General features: G+C 38.6%; 1 pseudogene; it reads right to left on the bottom strand.

Annotated features, from left to right (window-relative positions):
• Positions 1 to 4,945: 4,945 nt before the first annotated feature.
• Positions 4,946 to 19,500, bottom strand: part of LOC102839594 — a 223,903-nt pseudogene continuing 209,348 nt past the window's right edge.

Below are 19,500 nucleotides of genomic sequence, written 5' to 3'. Positions count from 1 at the left end.
ATAGGCAGCATTAGGAAAAGCAAAGTGAGATTTGCTAGGTATTTTCTAAGATTTTCTTAATATCATTGATTGAATATGACAGTTATTTTAACTAATAGTAGTTCTATCACTTGGGTGAATTGGAATACATTTAACACTGAATTGGAGAGGTAAAAGAAGTTATTAAAAAAACATCTAAGTGGGTGGAAAATGCTGAAAAATGTCCTACTAAGTCTGAGGAAACCAGCCAACAGACAATACAAGGGGGACCATGACATTGCAAAGTAATTTTCTCTAGGATGAAACTGTTTTGATGATTATAATTTTATACTCTTGCTGCAGATAGAAAACTTTAATATATTAGAATAACATGTACGGGAGGAAGATTTTCAAATACATATGCAGTGTAAATAAGAATAAGAATAAACAGTTTGAAGAACAAATGATGAGATTCTTCCTCTTCAATAGTTCTATTTTCACAAAATAAACGAACACATCACAAGATGACCCTTAGAGGCAGAAAGCAGTCTAAATACAACCCCAGCCAGGCATTTTCAAATCCTTAAACTGTGTTTCTTTTGCTAGGTAACTGTGGTTAAAATATGCATAGGATTTTAAGTCAGGCAGTTAAGGGTTCATATCCTAACTTTGTTCCTGATTTTCTCTGTGATCTCGGACAATCTGCTAAACTTCTCTGAAACTTTTGGTGCCTAAATGTAAAATCAGAATAATAATACTTACTATAAGTAGACTTGTGGTGAGGATGAAATGAGATTAAACAATTTAAAGTATTTAAATTCTTTAGAAACATACTAAGTGTTTGATATTAATACCAGATATTATTGTTGCTATCTGCATATCTGGTGTTACTATTATGAGCTTAGTATAATGGAAATACACTGGATTTAATCAGAAGGCCTCCGGAATTTGAGTTACAGATCAGCTACTTATTAGGTCTCTTGGTGTCCTCATCTATATTCAACAAATGTCAGTGTGATGATGACGGGAATGCCTGCTCTACCTAAATACAGAAATGATGAAAATGTCAAAGGTCATGGATGTGTAAACAATAAACTCTTACACAAATTAAAGGTATTTTTCTATCTGGAGTGCACCACCTAATACAATGAGAATAGCACTAGTATGCATGAATTCATATTACTTATTCTGTTACCATAAGGAGCTCTGGTAGCATAGTGGTTACGAATCGGGCTGCCAACCTCACGTCAACAGTTTGAAACTACCAGTGGCTCTGCGGGAGAAAGATGAGGCGGTCTGCTCCCGTAAAGATTTACAGCCTCAGGAACCCTGTGCAGGGTCGCTGAGTCAGAACCGACTCCACGGCACATAACAACAACAACATTCTGTTACCATAACTCTTTAGTAATGATAATCTATTATGTATCTGGCTCTTTCAATTCTATATATGCATCTTACTGTGATGAAGAGTAACCCTGAAAAGATCTAGAAGAATATTTTTGTTTTTGTTATGTGCCATGGAGTGGGTTCCAACTCATACCCAACCTGTATAGCATTTTCAAGGTGTGGCTGGTGTGTTTGAACTGCCAACCTTGTGGTTAGCAGTCCATGGCTAATCCTACAGTGCCACACCAGGACTCCAGTGTATAATCTACTCAAATTTTAAACTTGATACACTACTAAAAAATGTTGTCATGAAGATACTATTCCTATTTTTAAATCATACAGTAGATACTCGTTGTTAGGTGCCATCGAGTCGGTTCAGACTCATAGTTACACTATGCACAACAGAACAAAACACTGCCAAATCCTGTTCCATCCTCACAATTGTTGTTACATTTGAGCCTATTGATGGTGTCAATCCATCTCATGGGGAGGGGGAGCAGTCTTCCTCTTTTTTGCCAACCTTCCACTTTACCAAGCACGCTTAAAAGGTTTTAACACCACCCTCTTATGCAAAGAATATGAGACCAAGCATGCTTTTTTATGACTATGCTTCATAGAAAGAATTACAAAATTGGCATGCAATTTAAAGAGAGACAACATTACCCAAATTTCTGGGTAGTGTCTAATTAACTTTGGAAGAGTAGCCAAACAAGGTTAATTTTGTATTTTGCACTTAGATTTCAGGAAGCCTGCAATTCTAGCTGACAAGTGTCACTTGTGTAAGAAATGACAATGGCCTAGTCAGTGCTCAGTGATGGGTGCACCGGAGACCCATAGACATTGTGGCTATAATTCTCACTGATTTAAACCCACTCCTGTCCTTGACCAGGAACCAAATAAAAAGTATTTCTCCTTAACATGTGTGAGAAAGGAGATAGGATTTAGATATTCTCCATTTGTACCTGTGATTTCCAGGAGATAGGATTTAGATATGCTCCATTTGTACCTGTGATTTCCAGGACAAGGGTTAGAGGAAAAGCAGCCTCCAGAAATAACTCTAAGTAAACTATGAGGGAAGCTGAAACATCTTTCAACTGTTCACCATCAGTGTTCAAATTATTCCTTGCTGATTTCTTTCCCATCTTCATTTCCTCTCGCTCTAACTCAAGACCATGAACAAGATGTTGTGGAAATGGGGGTAGAACCAAAGTAGTCACTGTTGCTGATACTATTTATCCAAAGGTAATTGTTATTATTATTATTATTGTTTTAAAATGGTTGGAGAGTGAAGCATCCAGCTGATATGAAGTGAGAGAAGACGCAGAAGAACACCCAAGCTTGCAGATAGCACCCATTTGACCTAGCCTTGATGGCTTGATAATCAGAACTTAACTAGAGGAAGATTAAAAAAAAAAACAAAACAAAAAAAACAAACTATTTTTGATAAAGGAAACGAGGGTAAATTGCTACAATTTGATGAACCTGACCTATATTCATGGAGGCAGTAACTCTAAATGCCAACAGAGATGGAAGGAGTCTTCACATCAAGTATCAGTGCTGTCTCCTCTGTACACAGGGTAGATAGGGACGGGCAACTTAGACACTGGCTACCTAAAATAAGGGGGCGATAATGGCACCAGGTGACTGGCTTACAAGGTTTCAAGAGGGAGTTTAGTTTAAGAATATGGGGGTAAAGAAAAAGTCCCCACTGAATAGCTGTCATCTTGTCTTGATGGGTCTGGTGAAAAGAGATGGGGATAAGATTCTTATAAGGAGCTCTGGTAGCATAGTGGTTACAAATCAGGCTGCGAACCGCAAGGTCAGCAGTTTGAAACTACCAGCTGTTCCGTAGGAGAAAGATGAGGCTTTCTGCTCCCATAAAGATTTACAGCCTCGGAAACTCTGTACAGGGTCGCTATGAGTCAGAACCGACTCCACGGCACATAACAACAACAACAAGATTCTTATGATTCAATAGTGAATAATTGTTGTCATGACTAATTGTGGCTCACGATTGTAAAGGTAGAAGTTTTGTAACAAAAGTGGGGGAGTAGTTAATCTTACAGTCCAGAAACAGAGGACCCTAAGATCATCAAGGGAGAAAAGCACAAGCAGAATGAGAGACCTTATCCAGAGAAGAGCCATAGATGGAGACAGAGATGGGGACATGCAGAGATCAAGCAGCTGAGGATTCTAAACTGCTGGAATGAATGTTAACCTCTGAGATCATACCACAGTGAAGTCGTGTTGGTTTTATTTTTTTAAAACAAAAACAGAAAACAGTTCTAAGATATGTTTAGTGTCTCTGACCTTTCACATTAAGGATAAATATCAAAAGTGTTTACTAGAGAGAATGACTGGAGTTTTATTTGAAAAGACAACAGATTACAGTGAAAAGAAAACATGACAAAGGATGTACCTATACTTATGTCTCTATAATACTGGAATAAATAACTAAGCACTGTTGCTTGAGAAACAGTTTTAAAAAAAAGAAAAGGGGGAAAATGCTCCCTCCACCAGCAAATGGAAAGGATGTTCAAGCTCTCAACTCAAAGTTGTAAACAGTGTGGGTGTGAAAAAGAAGTAAAGAACAACTAGACCCTGTGAAATTTCAACAAAGAGGAGTGGGCGTATAACCAATAATAAAAACGCAAGATGCAGCTACAAAAATAGAGAGGCATGGGTACCCATAGGAAATAGATAACGCCAAACAGAGAGTGGAGAGCTGATCTGCACAGTCATGTGCGGAGCCATCAAAGTAAATCTAAGTTATATAACAACATCTGAGAAGGGGGCAAAAAAAGTACACAATCTGGATATAAAATCCATGCATATCCTGTGAGTCAATTTTTCCCAATGATTAGACCATTTGGGAGACACTTGACAGTCTTGCTGGGAAAGACATGTTCTAGTTGAAACTCCTCATCCACACAACTCCCCAATTTACACACTATCAGTGAAGAGCAAAGTTCTGGAGATTCAGAAGGAACTGTGGCCCCTCTAGTGGCTGCCTCTCCAGCCTCTCCAAAGCTATAGAATAAGCACTGGACTTCTAACACAAGATCAGTGGTTCAAACCCAATAGATGCTCCTTGGAAAGCCCATAAAGGGTCTCTATGAGTCAGAACCAACTCAACAGCACTTAACAAGTGTTAAATACTACCTTCTCCCTAGAAGGCAATGTGAAAACCAGTCACTTTTCACTTAGTGTCTATCTGAGCTCCAAATTTTTATCTAATGTTAAAATTTCCCATGTTTATAAATATCAACATGGTGAATATATACAGTTCCTTAGAGAAAAGATGCTATTTCGATGTTATCCTCATCTGTTTAAAAAAATACCATTACTGTATTTACTGCTCCTTATGAAAAATTATATGTAAATAAACACTGATATTTCTTAAGTGTACATTTAAGAAAAAGGGGATAATATGTTATTGATAAATACAAATGATAACTATTCAGGTCAAGATGCAACCTGTGAGGTACATTTGGATTAAATTTGACAGAGGCAAGTAGTGGGTAGGTAAGGGAATCTGAAAGTCGTACTATCTATAAGATGAGCTTAAAGAACAAAGAAGTGTTTCAAAGATAAAAGGGAATCACAGAATCTTATAGCTAAGATAGGCTTTGTATTGCTTATTTATAAAATGTACATTCAGATAAAGGCCAATTCTAATTTTCAATGAGAAAATATTGCAAATGAAAATCAAAGCTTAAATTAATTCTCTGCCCCAATAAACATCATAATACCCAGAAAATTATTTTGGAGAAATATAAAGAATTATTACTAGTAACAAGTTGGTTCTTTTACTATTCCATGGTTTTTTTTGTTTTTGTTTTTTTTCCTGGTTTACATTTTCAAAACATTTCTTACCTGAGCTGACTGTTGACCTTCTCATGTTTTCTGTTGAAATTCAAACTACAGAGATTTTTCAGTTTTGAATGTGAAGATTTTAATTTCAAACTTGCCTGAGTTTATTCTCTCAAATGGTCATAAAGTGTTGCCTCCTTCACCAAGTTACTGTCTGAATACGGGCAGCCAAAAGCACTGGTTTGTTTAAAAATGTAAGCACAGTCTTCAGTTTATAGTTATAAATCAGGGATCCACTGTCATTGGAACAGACTTACAGCCAATATTTAAAAATTGAATAGAGACTTTCTTCTCTCAATGGACACACTCAAATAATAGTTGATTTTCACCTTGTCCCTTATCTGAGAAAACCTCAGTTTCTAGACTATGAGCACTGGTCAGCAAAGTTAGCTTCATTAGCACATATGACTTTTACTGTTTTGGAAACTTAAAAATCTAGCAATAACATAAAGATGTGCTTCCAATAGAGCAATGGAAAGATGTCATATAACAGTTGACCCCAAGGTTATATCCTCAAGTAGATATTAAAGAGATAAGTATTTATTCCCTGGTTTTCCCACCTATATCATCACAAAACACTCACTAAAAATATTCACCAGCATCAGAGAACATTATGCTTTTCATTTCTTAATATTCTCAATATTGACGTATGCAGCAACATTGTGTCTGCGTTTCATTTCTTAAGACAATGAAGTGGGTGTTTTGTTGTTGTTAAGTGTCGTTGAGTGAGTTCTGACTCATAGCAACCCTGTATAGGGTTTTCAAGGAGTGGCTGGTGGTTTGAACCGCTTACCTTGTGGTTCAAACTGACCTTGTGGTCCAGTGCTGACCCTACAGTGTCACACCAGGATTCCGTTATTGTTGGGTACTGTCAAGTGATTCCAACTCATAAAGGATTTAACATGCATGATTTCCTTTTTCAGGAACTGGTCCCTCCTGATAGTATGTCCTAAGTATGAAAGACAAAATCTTGCCATTCGAGTCTCATAGGGACATTCTGGCTGTACTTCTTCCAACACCGATTTGTTTGTTCTGCTGGCAGTCCATGATACTTTTAAGATTCTTCTCCAACACCATAAGTCAACTGCATCAATTTCTCTGTGGTCTTCCTTATTCATTGCCCAGCTTTCACATGAATACTAGTCTATTAAAAATACAATGACTTGGGTTAGGCACACCTTAGTCCTCAAACTAGCATCTTTGCTCTTGAACACCATAACGAACTCTTGTACAGCAAATTTTCCTATGAATATGTTGTTTGATTTTTTGATGGTTGCTTCCATGAGTGTTGATAGTAGACCCAAGCAAAACGAAGTCCTTGACAACTTCTATCCTTTCTCCATTTATCATGGTGCTATTTGCTGGTCCAGTTGTGAGGATTTTTGTTTTCTTTACATTGAGGTGCAACCCATAATGAAGGCCATGGTCTTTGCTCTTCATCAGTAAATACTTTAAGCTCTTTTCACTTTCAGCAAGCAAGTTTGTATTATGTACATATCACAGGTTGTTATTACTCTTCTTCTAATCTGATGCCATGTTCTTCTTCATAAAATCCAGTTTCCTTGATTATTTGCTCAGCAAACAGATAGTGAAGATCACTTTTTAATCCAAAAACTTGTATGAAGAGACTGCTTATAGGTGAAAGTGTAGAGACCCAAACTCAGGTCACTTGCTCCTGGATATTCTTATGGCCTGATGGCAAGATGACCTGCTGGAGCTAATTCTATGGTTCTGACCCAGGTCATAAGTACTTATGACCTATGACTCTGTTTGAATCTGTGTCCAGGTGCCTCCATCTACAGTTGGCTCTCCTCTGCTGTTGGGAACAAGACAAAGTACACATGCCAGGAATTCATCTGTATACTTTGCTCACCAATGAAATGTTAGGAAAATGAGCTCTGATACAAAAGCTTATTGTGACCATGAAAAATCATACACACTCACACACACACATACTCACACACTCTTTCTCTTTCCATTAACCGTAGTTGCTACCATCATCACTTTGTATCCATCATCTACATTTAGAAGAACTCCAAGCCAAAAACATCAATGTCTTAGCAGATGGTTCTTTTTCAGTAGCTCTCTTCCCACTTACTGTAATTTTGCTGATACACAATGCAGTGTAAATTCTTTCTGAGTAAATGAAAGTTTCCTTTTGCTATTTTAAGGTTCTGATGAAATCAAGGACATATACAGATTTTCCTCTATTTTAAAGTAGATTGAGCTTTTAGGGGAGGTGGGAGGTGTAGCAATCTAATGCCAGAAGAACTTTAGTACTAACTTTCATCTGGAACAGACCTTCTGGAATTGTGAGCAGAGCATTTAGGATGCCTTCGGCATGGCCCACCATGTAGAGCAACTCTATTCCAGCACTGTGGTGGACCAGAAGCTATACTCAGACAAAAGGGTCTCGTCACATGAATGCCCTGCAGTTTATAATAATTGGTTCTGATTGATTGTTTCTTGCATTTATTCAGCCATTGATTCAACTATCTATTAACTGAGTATCCATTATGGTCTAGAAATTTTAAAGACTAGAAAACTAGTGAAAAATCTAAGTATTCAATAGGCCCATTATAACACAAGGTGTTTCACATATATGAGAGGGGCTTCAAAAAGTTTGGGGAACGGTGGAATAGAAACATAATGGAATTTTTCCATAAACTTTTTTGAAGTCCCTTCATGTTATTTTGAATGTTGTTGTTGTTAAGTGTCGTCGAGTCGGTTCCAACCCCTTAGCGACCCTGAACAGGGTTTCCGAGACTGTAAATCTTTACGGGAGTAGAACACCTCGTCTTTCTCCCGCGGAACAGCTGGTAGTTTCGAACTGCTGACCTTGAGGCTCACAGCCCGATTCGTAACCACTATGCTACCAGAGCATACTTGGTACTAAAATCCCTAAGATGGCACTAACATATTTATTTTATAAGCAAAATGATAGGTTCACAAAGGATAAGCAACTTCCCCAGGGTCACCTGGCACTTCTTTGTTGTTGTTGTTGTTAAGTGCCGTCGAGTCGGTTCCGACCCATAGCGACCCTGTATAGGGTTTCTGAGGAGAAGCTGGTGAGCTTGAACTGCCGACTTTGCAGTTCAAACAGCTGTGCAGTCTGGCCCATTAACCCACAGCGCCACACCAGGATTCCTGGCACTTCTTTTTTTTCTTAAATGTGAATTATTGTGAATTATGTGATAGTTTACATGGAAGAACATTAATTTTACATTCATTCTATCGTATATCATCTCATTGCCATGGTTACAATCCCCTCCATGCATCATCAACCAACCAAAGGGTACACCCTGCAATCCTTCCCCCTGTACCCCCTAGGTCTTCAGCACACAGTCGCTCTCCGTCTCTGGATCTCTGCCTCCATTTCAGGCATCACTGCTTCTCTGGGTAGGGTCTCACTCTCTGCTCTTCTCCCTTGATGGTCCTAGGGACCTCCGCTCCTAGACTGAAAAGTCAATCACTCCCCTCCTTGCTATAAAACGTCTATCTTTACATTTTGAACCCTCACAATCAGTCCTGATAACAATTATTCACTATTGTATCACAAGAGACCCATCTGCATTTCATTGCATCAGACCTACCTAGACAGATTGAATACTACTCACTGGAGATTCTACCTTCCTCCAGGCCCTCTAGATCTAGGTTCCCTCTTGAAAGCTTTTAAGCCAGTCACTTCTTGCCTTTGTAGCCCCCTGTCCCCCATTTTGGGTAGCCAATGTCCAAGTTGCCCATCCCTGTCTACTCTGGCCTGGCACTTCTTTGGCAACCCCCAAATTGTTGTTGCTGTTGTTAAGTGCTGTTGAGTCGGTTCCAGCCCATAGTAACCCTATATAGGGTTTCTGAGATTGTTGAATCTTCAAAGGAGCAGAAAGACCCTTCTTTCTCCCTTGGAGTGGCTTGTGATCTCAACCACAGACCTTGCGGCTTGCAGCCAAACCACAAGGTCAGCAGTTCAAGCTCACCAGCCACTCCTTGGAAACCTTATGCAGGGTTGCTATGGGTTGGGACTGACTCGATGGCGCTTAATAATAACACCCATCATATGGACCCACCGCACTCCTGCCCCAAAATAAGCTGTTCAATTATTAGCACCCATCACGTCGGCAAAAGCAAGAAGAGGGATTTCACACCATAAAATAAAAAGAAATATGAAGAATACCATACCATAATTCTTGTGCAAAGAGAGCCAGGGGCAAATGTTTACAAGATACAGCAGTGTTTGGTTTGCTTGGTTTAATGGTAATGAAAAATGTCAGCAAGTACTAGAGGACTATGGACGAAGTCACTATAACAAAGCCCTGTAACTCCAGCAATCAAAAGGGAGAGTCTACTTACAGGGCAGCATACAAGACTTAGGGCCTGAATATTTTAGTTGAAAGACAAGATGCTAACCTAAGGAAGACTGAGAAATGCTTATTTCAAACCCTCCTGAGTTTTCATTAGATTACTATTACTGAATTTTTACTGGAAACTATCCATCACAGACATACTTCCAATTTGAGTTTTTTAATGATCATTATGGTCATTAATTTTCTTTTCTTGTCATTAGTCCTACATGATTCATGCAGAGTGTCACTAACGTCTCTTTCGAAGGCTTATTGGTCCAGTATTTGTGAACAGTGACCACAGACTTTCTTGCTCAGTAGTTTTTACAATTTCCATCAATCTTTATTCATAAATCAAGCCCTCTAGTCATTTAATCATTTCCTATTTCATTCTTGCTCCACTTTTTCTCTCAGATAGCAACGTATGAAAAACAAAATGCAAGGCTCCAGAGCATCACTAGAATGGAGGACCATCTCCAGATTATATAGACCAGAATCATATGTCAGGTTCGAAACAATGTATTAAATGACAAAATTACTTTGCACAAGAAGATGCTGGAGAAGAATCTGAAAAGCAATGTTTGGAGAAAAAAGAAAGTACAAAATAAGGCAAACGGGATTTGGGATCTAATTGAACAGATTTTAACCTGTATTCTGAGATTGTGCTGTGAACAAGTTTCTGCATTCTAACACTGTGCTTACATGCTTTCCTTTAGAGAAATAATACGTTAAAAAGATGGCATCCTAAACCTTGATCTGCCTTCTTGGAAACGTAGACCCTGACTTCTGTGGGCATACACATGTGTCGATGTTTAAGAAACTATTAATTCAATACAAACTCACATACTTAGAAAAACACAAAGCAGTATGCATGTTCTAGGTAAAGAGAGACCTGGTGGCATAGTAGGCTAAGCATTGGACTGCTAACTACAAGGTTGGTGGTTCAAACTCACCAGCCACTCTGTGGAAGAAACACAAGACTGGTTGCTCCAGTCTAGACTTGAAAATCTTATGGAGCACTTCTCCTCTATCCTACAATGGCAGTGGGTTTGGGTTATATCCTGGGTATGATAAAGCCATTTTAAACATACTTTTGAACTTTGAATTTAGCCAGATATTGGGGGGAGATGGTTTAAAAGATGTAGTCTCCTTGGAAATTTTCTGACATAAACTAAAATTTCTGTGACTTAAAGCTTTGCTGGTTAAGGTAAAATGTCATTTACTGATTCTTAGGTGTACTGGTGTGGCACTGCAAGATAAGGCTGGATCTTAAGTTGGTTTGAACCCAAAGGTCTGAGGTTCAAACTCACCAGCCACTCCTTGGAAACCCTACACAAGGTCACCAAAAGTCCAAGCAACTCGATGGAACTTAATAACAACAACAGAGATTAATTATATTTCAATTTAGGTTCCTTATAGGTCTGGAGGAGCAAATTTAAGCCCCTGCGTGTTGGCAAAAGAATTCTGAGCAGCCATGCCTTTGCTGGAGGCTGGTTCTTGTTCATGAGCAAACCATTTCGTCATTCTTCCCTAATTCAGTTTGTGTTTGTTGTTTGCAGGGAAAGAAGGAAGAAACAACAGGAATGATTAGGCTGAACTATATGAAATAGTAGTTTTTAAGTGTGGAGTAGTAAACCAAAGAAAAATTGAGATAGTAACATATCTGAATTGAGTGACTTGAGACATACATTGAAAACTCCCATTTTGAATTAAATTTAGATTTTCTTTTTTGCTTTTCTGAAGAAATCATCCAGTCTTTTTGTCAAAGCTTTACAACTTGAAAAACAAAAAGACAAAGGTCAAGTTTTCTAACATAGAAAAAATAATTTCTTGCTGCCCGTTGTGAGAGTTTGCACAGCACGGCCCCATGAGGCACCTGGGTCAGTGAGAGATCAGGAGACAGAACTGATCATGTTAAATAAAGATAGGATCTATAAATAACATTGTAACTAAGAGATATATATTGTTCTAGAGGAGAAGACCCCAAATTCAAACATATGTTATAGGTACCGCTTAATTAAGCATGAAACAAGACAAAGGAATCATCTAGATGAAGGATGAGATCATCCGCATGAGGCCATAATGGTATTCAATGGATTCACTGTGATGTAGCTAAGTACAGATGATAGAAAACAAAGCAATGAACTGAACGGTGGCTGACTTTTTGTCAAGATTCAAAATGGAGTTAGAGCTCCCACTGTAAAACTATGACCTTTCACAAACCAAGTGTAGTTTGTAGAAAAATTCATGCTTTTAATCCTTTCAATATTACCTTGTTCTGTTCACATGACTGTCTCTTGGTCGACAGGTTCCTCGTGAGCAAAATTAAGTGTTATAGAACACCCATCCTTTGCTATGTTATCCATAGCCTGTCATGAGTGACACAGGCAAATGTCAACACAGTGCACATAAGTAGGAGTCCTGGTATGGTGCTGTAGGATAAGCCCTGGACCACAAGGTCGGTTTGAACCACAAAATCTGTGGTTCACACCCACCAGCCACTTCTCAGAAACCCTATATAAGGTCTCCAAGTTGGAACAGACTCAACAGTACTTCACAACAATAAACAGCTTTCTGGAATTCTCCGTTTCAGACAAGATCCATCTGACATCAGCAAGGATATCCCTCATTCCACACCCTATTCTAAAGGCAGCTGGAATTTTTAGCAGTTCCTTGTTGGTGTATTGTTGCAGCTATTATTGAATTATCTTCAGCTCTCTGGAATGGGTACAACTACAATTTTTTTCAAATCCCTCATTTGATGTTTCTGTTTGGTCAAGGCATTGGTTTTCTCATATCCAAGGGGAGTTCTAGTTGCTAACTCTCTGTTTTGCTGAAAATAATGGGCTAAGCTTTATCCATTCTGAGAGATGGTCAGTTTGGACTTTGGGCATCTCAACATATGTGCAGGAGGAGCATGGCATACCCCAATTGTTAGGCCATACAATCCCACTCATACTAGCCTCCTCCATTGGTTTGAGTGCCCTCTCATCCTCAAATTCTGATGTCCGTTTCCTCTGTGTGGCAGGACACTCAAAAGGCTGGCAAGTACTATACATTTAAACAAAATGGCTAAGAAGAAATAGCTTTTTGAGTGTTACACCTCAGAACATCAGTGAAAACTCGGGGTCAGCAGTATTTCAGGAGGAATGTCAAGTTGTTGACAACCTCCCTCCAGATCCTGAAAAGTGAAGCTGCCTAAAAAAGACAAGCAGCTCCCAGGAGGCACACTTATCCAGGAATAAACCCTCATATCCCAAGAAGAAGAGGCACATTGAGATCTTAAAAGTTGTTAGTTAGAAACGTTTTACATTTTACCTTGAAGTATTTAACTAGCCAATCACATTATTTTCCTCTTAAAACGCAAATAATCCAAGAGTCATATCATAGTTGGGGGTTAGATTTGAAACACATCTTTGTCTTCCAAAGAGAAAAAGCTTTATTTGTTTGAGTGGGTGGAAGATATCTTAATTTGTAAACCCTCATGAACCAGGGTCTGCAGACCCTCACAGAACCAGAACGCAGCAAGGAGTCACTGAAGGGTGAATGCTAACAAAATGTGAGGGTGCTGAGACTTGGCAGACACTGGACTCAGCAATGGAAAAGGGAATGAGCAAAGGAGACCTGGCTTACAGGTGACTTGGGCCATGGTGGCAGCAAGAGCCCCATACACAGGGTCCAACCTGCAGCAGCTGGGTTCTGCTGAGCTGACTGGTAAGGTCCTCCCATCACAACCATCACAGAAGAAACTCAGGGCCTCCTGCCCCCACCAGGTGTTTCCTGGTAAGAGCTGAACACCATCTGTTCTCACTACCCTTTTCCTTTATAAAAAGAACCCACTGCTTTTCAGAATTGTATTGTCTTTACTATGTGGATCAATCTACTCCTGTGAAGATTTAGTCTTGGAAATCCTATGGAGCAGTTCTATTCTGTCTGGCAGCATTGCTATGAATTGGAATAGACTCAGTAGCAGTGTGTTTACTGTATGGCTAGTCTAAATTCCATGGTATGAGAATGCTACATGAACATCTTTTATTCTTAAGGAGATACTGATTTCTTGACAAATGGCACCAAAAGACATTAAAAAATACTGTAATGCAGATTACTGAAATTATAGTAGTTGTAGTATGTTCAGTAATAACTTTAAGAGTGAATGCAATGCCTGACAAATTGTTGCTGATCTTACTTCTTATGAAGATTAAGATCAAGTGTAAATGAAACAGATTTCAATATAGAGCTGGAAGGAGGATCTATTCATAGTTTTCTATGATCTACTGAAGATGTGAGACAATTTCTATTATATTGCTCTCAACCATACAGATGGGAAAGAATCGACCAGTAAGTACATATATGATAAGGTCTCAGGGTGCATTTCTTTTTTAAAATTCCTGTGGCTATAAAATGAGGTCACACAAGATATATATGGGTATATTTTTTTCTGATTCTGACTATTTTTTTGTTCATTTTCATTTAGTTAGCATTTCAACTAAGTACTAGAAAAATTAGTGAGTATAATAAATATTAAAAAATAAATGTTTCATAAGAATTAAAAGAAACCAAATCTCTAGAACTGAAAAAGTTCAAGGAGTTTGGGGCAATAAGTTTGATTCTAGATTTACATTTCTCTGGAGCAATTCAGCCTGTGAAATCTTCCTAGATATTATGAACTCCCAGAAATGGCTAATTAGGAGGTTAGAAGACAATTACTGCTTAAATTAGGCATTAGTTTTACTGCTTATGAGCACAGACTTTAAGAACTAGAACAAACTAGATTAAAGTTCTATAACCTTAGGCAAGCTACTCAGCCTCTGGTTTTTCATTTCCTCATCTAGAAATTGGTGATAATAGCAGTACCCTGGTAAGAACTTTTGTTTAAACTAAATGAGCTAATCCATTCAAGGACTTGATACAATGGCCTTTTTTACTGTTAGGCGCTGTTGAGTCGGTACCAGCTAGCTCATTGCGACCCTATGACCAACAGAACAGAGCAGTGCCTGGCCCTGTGCCAACCTCACAATCGTTGCTGTGCTCGAGCCCATTGCTGTCACCACTGTGCCAATCCAGGTTGTTGGATTTCTTCCTCTTTTTCACTGTCGCATTACTTTAGCAAGCATGATGTCCTTCTTCAGGGATGATTTGTGCTGATAACATGTCTGAAGTATGAGAGACAAAGTCTGGCCATCCTGGATTCTAAGGGCCATTCTGTCTCTACTTCTTCCAACACAGATTTGTTTCTTTTGGCGGTCTGCTGAGTTTTTAATATTCTCTTCCAACTCCATAACTCAAATGCATCAATTCTTCTATGGCCTTCTTTATACAGTAACCAGCACAAATTAAATATTCATGAGTTTTTCATTTCAAAAGGTCTGTTCTACACCAATGGGAGTGTGGTGGCTCTGTAGGATAAGCACTGGACTGTGAACCACCAGGTACGTAGTTTGGGTCTACCAGTTGCTCTGAGACACTTAACAACAACAGCATTTTACACCCATGTTCACTGCAGTATATTAACAATAGTTTAAGGACAGAAACAATCCAAATGTTTACCGACAGATAAATGAATAAACAAAATTTGGTATATACATTGTATTACATACATTATATTACTCTCAAACATATAGACAGGAAAAAATTGACCAGTGAAGAATTATTTTGCCTTAAAAAGCAATGAAGTTCTGTTACGCACTATGATAAATGAACCTGCAGGCATTATGCTGATTGAAATAAGTCATACAGATATTGCATGATCTCATTTACATAGAGTATCTAGAACAGACAAGTGCACAGACAGAAAGTAGATCTGAGGTTACCAGGGGCTGGCAGGGAGGGGATGGGGAGTTATTGCCTACTGATTACAGAGTTCCTGTTTGGGATGATGAAAAAGTCTGGGAAGCAAAATATTGGTGAAGATTGCCCAACATTGTAGTGTGATTATTGTCACTGGACTGTATCTGTGAAAATGGTTAAAATGATAGTTAAGATTATGCATCAATTTCGATGATCAGGAATCTCAACGGCTTCACAGTTAAGATGTAGTTATCACCTCTATAACAGTTGATCTAATATAATCAATGCCAGGATGTGATCTGATGTGATCAGCCCTGATTTGTTGTAATTATCTAATGCATTAGTCCTCATTTCTATGATGCTAAGGAAGCTGGATGCAATCTGCAGGAGTAGATTGTATCTTGAACCAATCTCTGTTGAGATGTAAAAGGAGAAAGAAGTGAGCAGAGCGAGAAGGATTTACTACCAACAAGAAAGAAAAACCTGGAGTCGAGCGCATCCTTTGAACCTGTACGGTGAAGAACTCAGCTCTGTAGGAAAATTGATGCAAAGACACACAGAAATATCTTAGGAATCCTGGGTTTAGAGATGCGGAAAGAAGACAAGGAGCTTTCCCTAGAGGTGGCACTCTGAATTTGAACTTCTAGCCTACAAAATGGTGAGAGAATAAATTTTTGTTTGTTAAAGCCATCTACGTGTGATATTTCCATTACAGTAGCCCTAGATAACTAAAACAAACAGCAAATTTTAGTTTGCATATTTTTGCCATTAATACAAAAAAGGTACAAGGAGATACAAGGAGAACTAGTGTGCTGCTGCAGGATAATTCACTGGATCACAAGGTTGGTTTGAACTGCATGGTCGGAGATTCAAGCTCATGACTCGCCCCTGGGAAATCCTATACAGGATCACTATGTGTCAGAACAGACTTGATGGTGCTTAACAACAACAATGCTGACACAAAATATAATACTAATAAACCCTTTATTATGGTAATGATTGTTTTCTCAGTTTGAAAATTTCCATTTGGTTCTTTTTATTTTCTCTTTTTTTTGCTAAGACTTTCTATTGCTTTGAGATAGTCTATGTTTTCATTCGTTTCAAGTGTTTGAGTAATTGCTTAACTTCATTTTTATGATGGCTGCTCTAAAATTCTTGTCAGATCATTCTAACATCTGTGTCTCTTTCTTGGATTTGTTGTCAGTTCTAGTTTAAGTAGAGATTTTCCTGGTTCTTGCTATAATAAATAAATTTTTGATTGAAACATGAACTATTTTGAAAGCAGGCCTCCTCTAATATGGCTTTAGCAGGGCTAGGGGGACAGAAATCAAGGTTCCTCATGAAGCGCCTCCTAATATTACTCTGTCTGGGAGGGACAGGGGTTCCTCATTGTGGCTTCTCTCTGTGGGCTCTGCTGATGTCATCAGAGGAGGTGTCCTCCTTAATGATGGCCTTTGGTGGAAGTCCTGACTTTCCACTAAACCTCCTCTGACATCATCCCAAGGGAGAAGACATCACCCTGATGGGTGGGTGTACAAGGGCAGACCCCCCAAAACATATCCACTGTCATACAGGGAAGGAGGACAAGGACCTGTTATCACCAGGCATGGAAAAAGACCTAGCCCCCAATCAGTGTTTTCGGACATCACCTCAGTGGGGGTTCAAGCCTAAGCCTATGGCCTCCCTCCGTTTTTAATTGGTTGAGGTGGTACAGCAGCTTTTCTGTGGTGAAGAATCAGAGTACAGCATTTATTATCTTAATGGGTTCTGTCTTGTTATGCTTCCCTGTTCCTGGAGAGAGACCATGATTGTCTTGGGGTTCTTTCAGCCATGTCCACTGGGTTTTCCAGGTTGTGGCCTCCCCCAACAACCTGTCCAAGATACATAACCCCAAGAACTCACTACTGTGCTGAGGTCCCGAGACAGTCTTCCTTTTTCTCTCCCCAATTAGAGTCTTCATATGCTTGTTGTATTTGGAATTCCTAGGTTTCAGTGGGAGGAATAGAGAAAAGTACAACTGGAAGTTCCCTAATTTTCCTTTTAATGTTAAGAAACTTTGTTGGTCTTCTTGGGTTACCATCCTCTCTTTCTCTGTCTTTTATTTAAAAACAAAACAAAACAAAACAAAAAAAACCCTGCTACTCAACTGAAGCACCAAGGAAACCCTATATTAGTAAAATATGTGTTAGCAAAAAACACATTCAAGATAAGCCAAGTTGATACTCAACTGGAGCACCAAGGAAACCCTATATTAGCAAAATATGTGTTAGCAAAAAACACATTCAAGATAAGCCAAGTCGAGACTCTTTCCTTCTGTGCCAGTCTCTACCCTCTATGGATCAGAGTGGTCTCATTCATACAATGAAGACCATTCCCCGTACTGCATCAATATAAAGGGTACATTGGATACAAAGCGCTTAATAGAGTTCCTGGCATGTGTGCACATGATAAGTTCTATTTCTTCCTATGTTGATTTTTCCCTCTTTCATTTACATTACTATTCATTTCAGAAGTTCAATTTCCACATTGTAGATCCATTTGAAAAAGAAGGAGCTATTATTTCTTCCTTATACCATCCTCTTATAAATGCAAGTTGAAATTCCTTTGCATGGCATCCAAAGACCTCTTAGTCTGACCCAGGTTACTATTCCAAGTTTTGTTGTTGTTGTTAACCGTTGTCTAGTCAGTTCCAAGCCATAGTGACCTAGGGTGTCCTAGGAGCATCTAGTAAGCTTGAACCTGTGACCTTGCAGTTCAGACAGACCTGGTCTTTATTACCCAGGAAATCTAAGCTTTAACAGCATTAGAACCACTACTGTTCCCCAAGTTTAATACACATTTTTCACTGTTTATGATTAGAATTCTTGTTAAACTCTTATTTGTACACATCTCTCTCCACTACAGTGGGTTTATAAGATTCAGACAATAATTTTTCATGTTAGTGAGAACAAAGTAAAATTGGGCTACCTTGTACCTTCAGCAACATGCACTTTCTAAAGAAATAACAGATATTAAAGTGAAGAGATAGGAAAAATATAGAAACTAAAATACATAACATACAGTGGTGCCAATCAGGATTTCAATCATAACACTGAAGGACAAGACTTCAAGTGTATTATTAAGCACAGAACTTGCTCTGAATCTCTCATCTCATAAGCTTCCCAAACTCAGACAATGTTGGCTCCTCTTTATCCAGTCCTCTATCTAGAAGTCCTGGTGTGGCATTGTAGCATAAACACTGAATTGCTAACCACATGGTCAGTGGTTCAATCCCACTAGTGACTCCTAGAAAACTCTATGCATGGTCTCTATGTTTTGGAACTGACTCAGTGGCACTTAACAACAACAAATCTAGCCATTCTAGACTGAGTACTTTCTCCTAGGAGCTGTCTCTGTACTTTTAAGAGAAATTAATCAAGCCTTTCTTGCTTTATCCACTCTCTACCCATTATCCAGATGTAACAACAAATATCCAACTTCAGAGATGAAGAGTAGCCCTTTATCTAGAGAAGATGTAGCTACTATCATAATGTAGTCTACTGGGCTCCTGATGTGGTTTTAGAAATATTCACAAATTAGAAACTGCTAAACACTGGAGTATATGCCAGGAATATAAAAATCTGCAGCTGGTACACAGCTGGTACATTAGAACATCAAATCTAATATCATTTTACTTTTGTTTCATTAAAACTATGAAGGTAGCCATTTCATTAATGTCTCTTTCAATGGTAAAACAAACTAACTAACTAACAACCCAACATGTGACATTTAATTGGTATGCATTAGGAGATACCCTTTAATTGAGCTTGTGCAAAATTGTTGTCTGAACTTTTTGGTTATAGGGAATATTTCCAATGAACCGCAAGGTCTTTGGTTAAAACTCACCAGCTGCTTCTCGGAAACCCCATCAAATTTGCTATGAGTCAAAACAGACTCGATGGCACAGAACAACAGGGAGACAAATAAAAATGCATCAAAAATGGAGCTTAAAGAAGGTGTGTTTGTGTGTACATCCCTTATAATATAAAGTCTTTTAGAGTATGCTGTTGTTGCTAAAGGCCTTGGAGTCAGTTCTGACTCATAGCGACTCTATATAGTGTTCCAATATATATATATCTTGTATGTATATAGTTGTAAATCTTTGCAGGAGCAGAAATTC

This window comes from Chrysochloris asiatica, unplaced genomic scaffold, assembly GCF_000296735.1.
Source record: "Chrysochloris asiatica unplaced genomic scaffold, ChrAsi1.0 scaffold00122, whole genome shotgun sequence".
Classification (NCBI taxonomy): domain Eukaryota; kingdom Metazoa; phylum Chordata; class Mammalia; order Afrosoricida; family Chrysochloridae; genus Chrysochloris; species Chrysochloris asiatica.
This window is presented reverse-complemented; position numbering and strand designations above follow the sequence as displayed.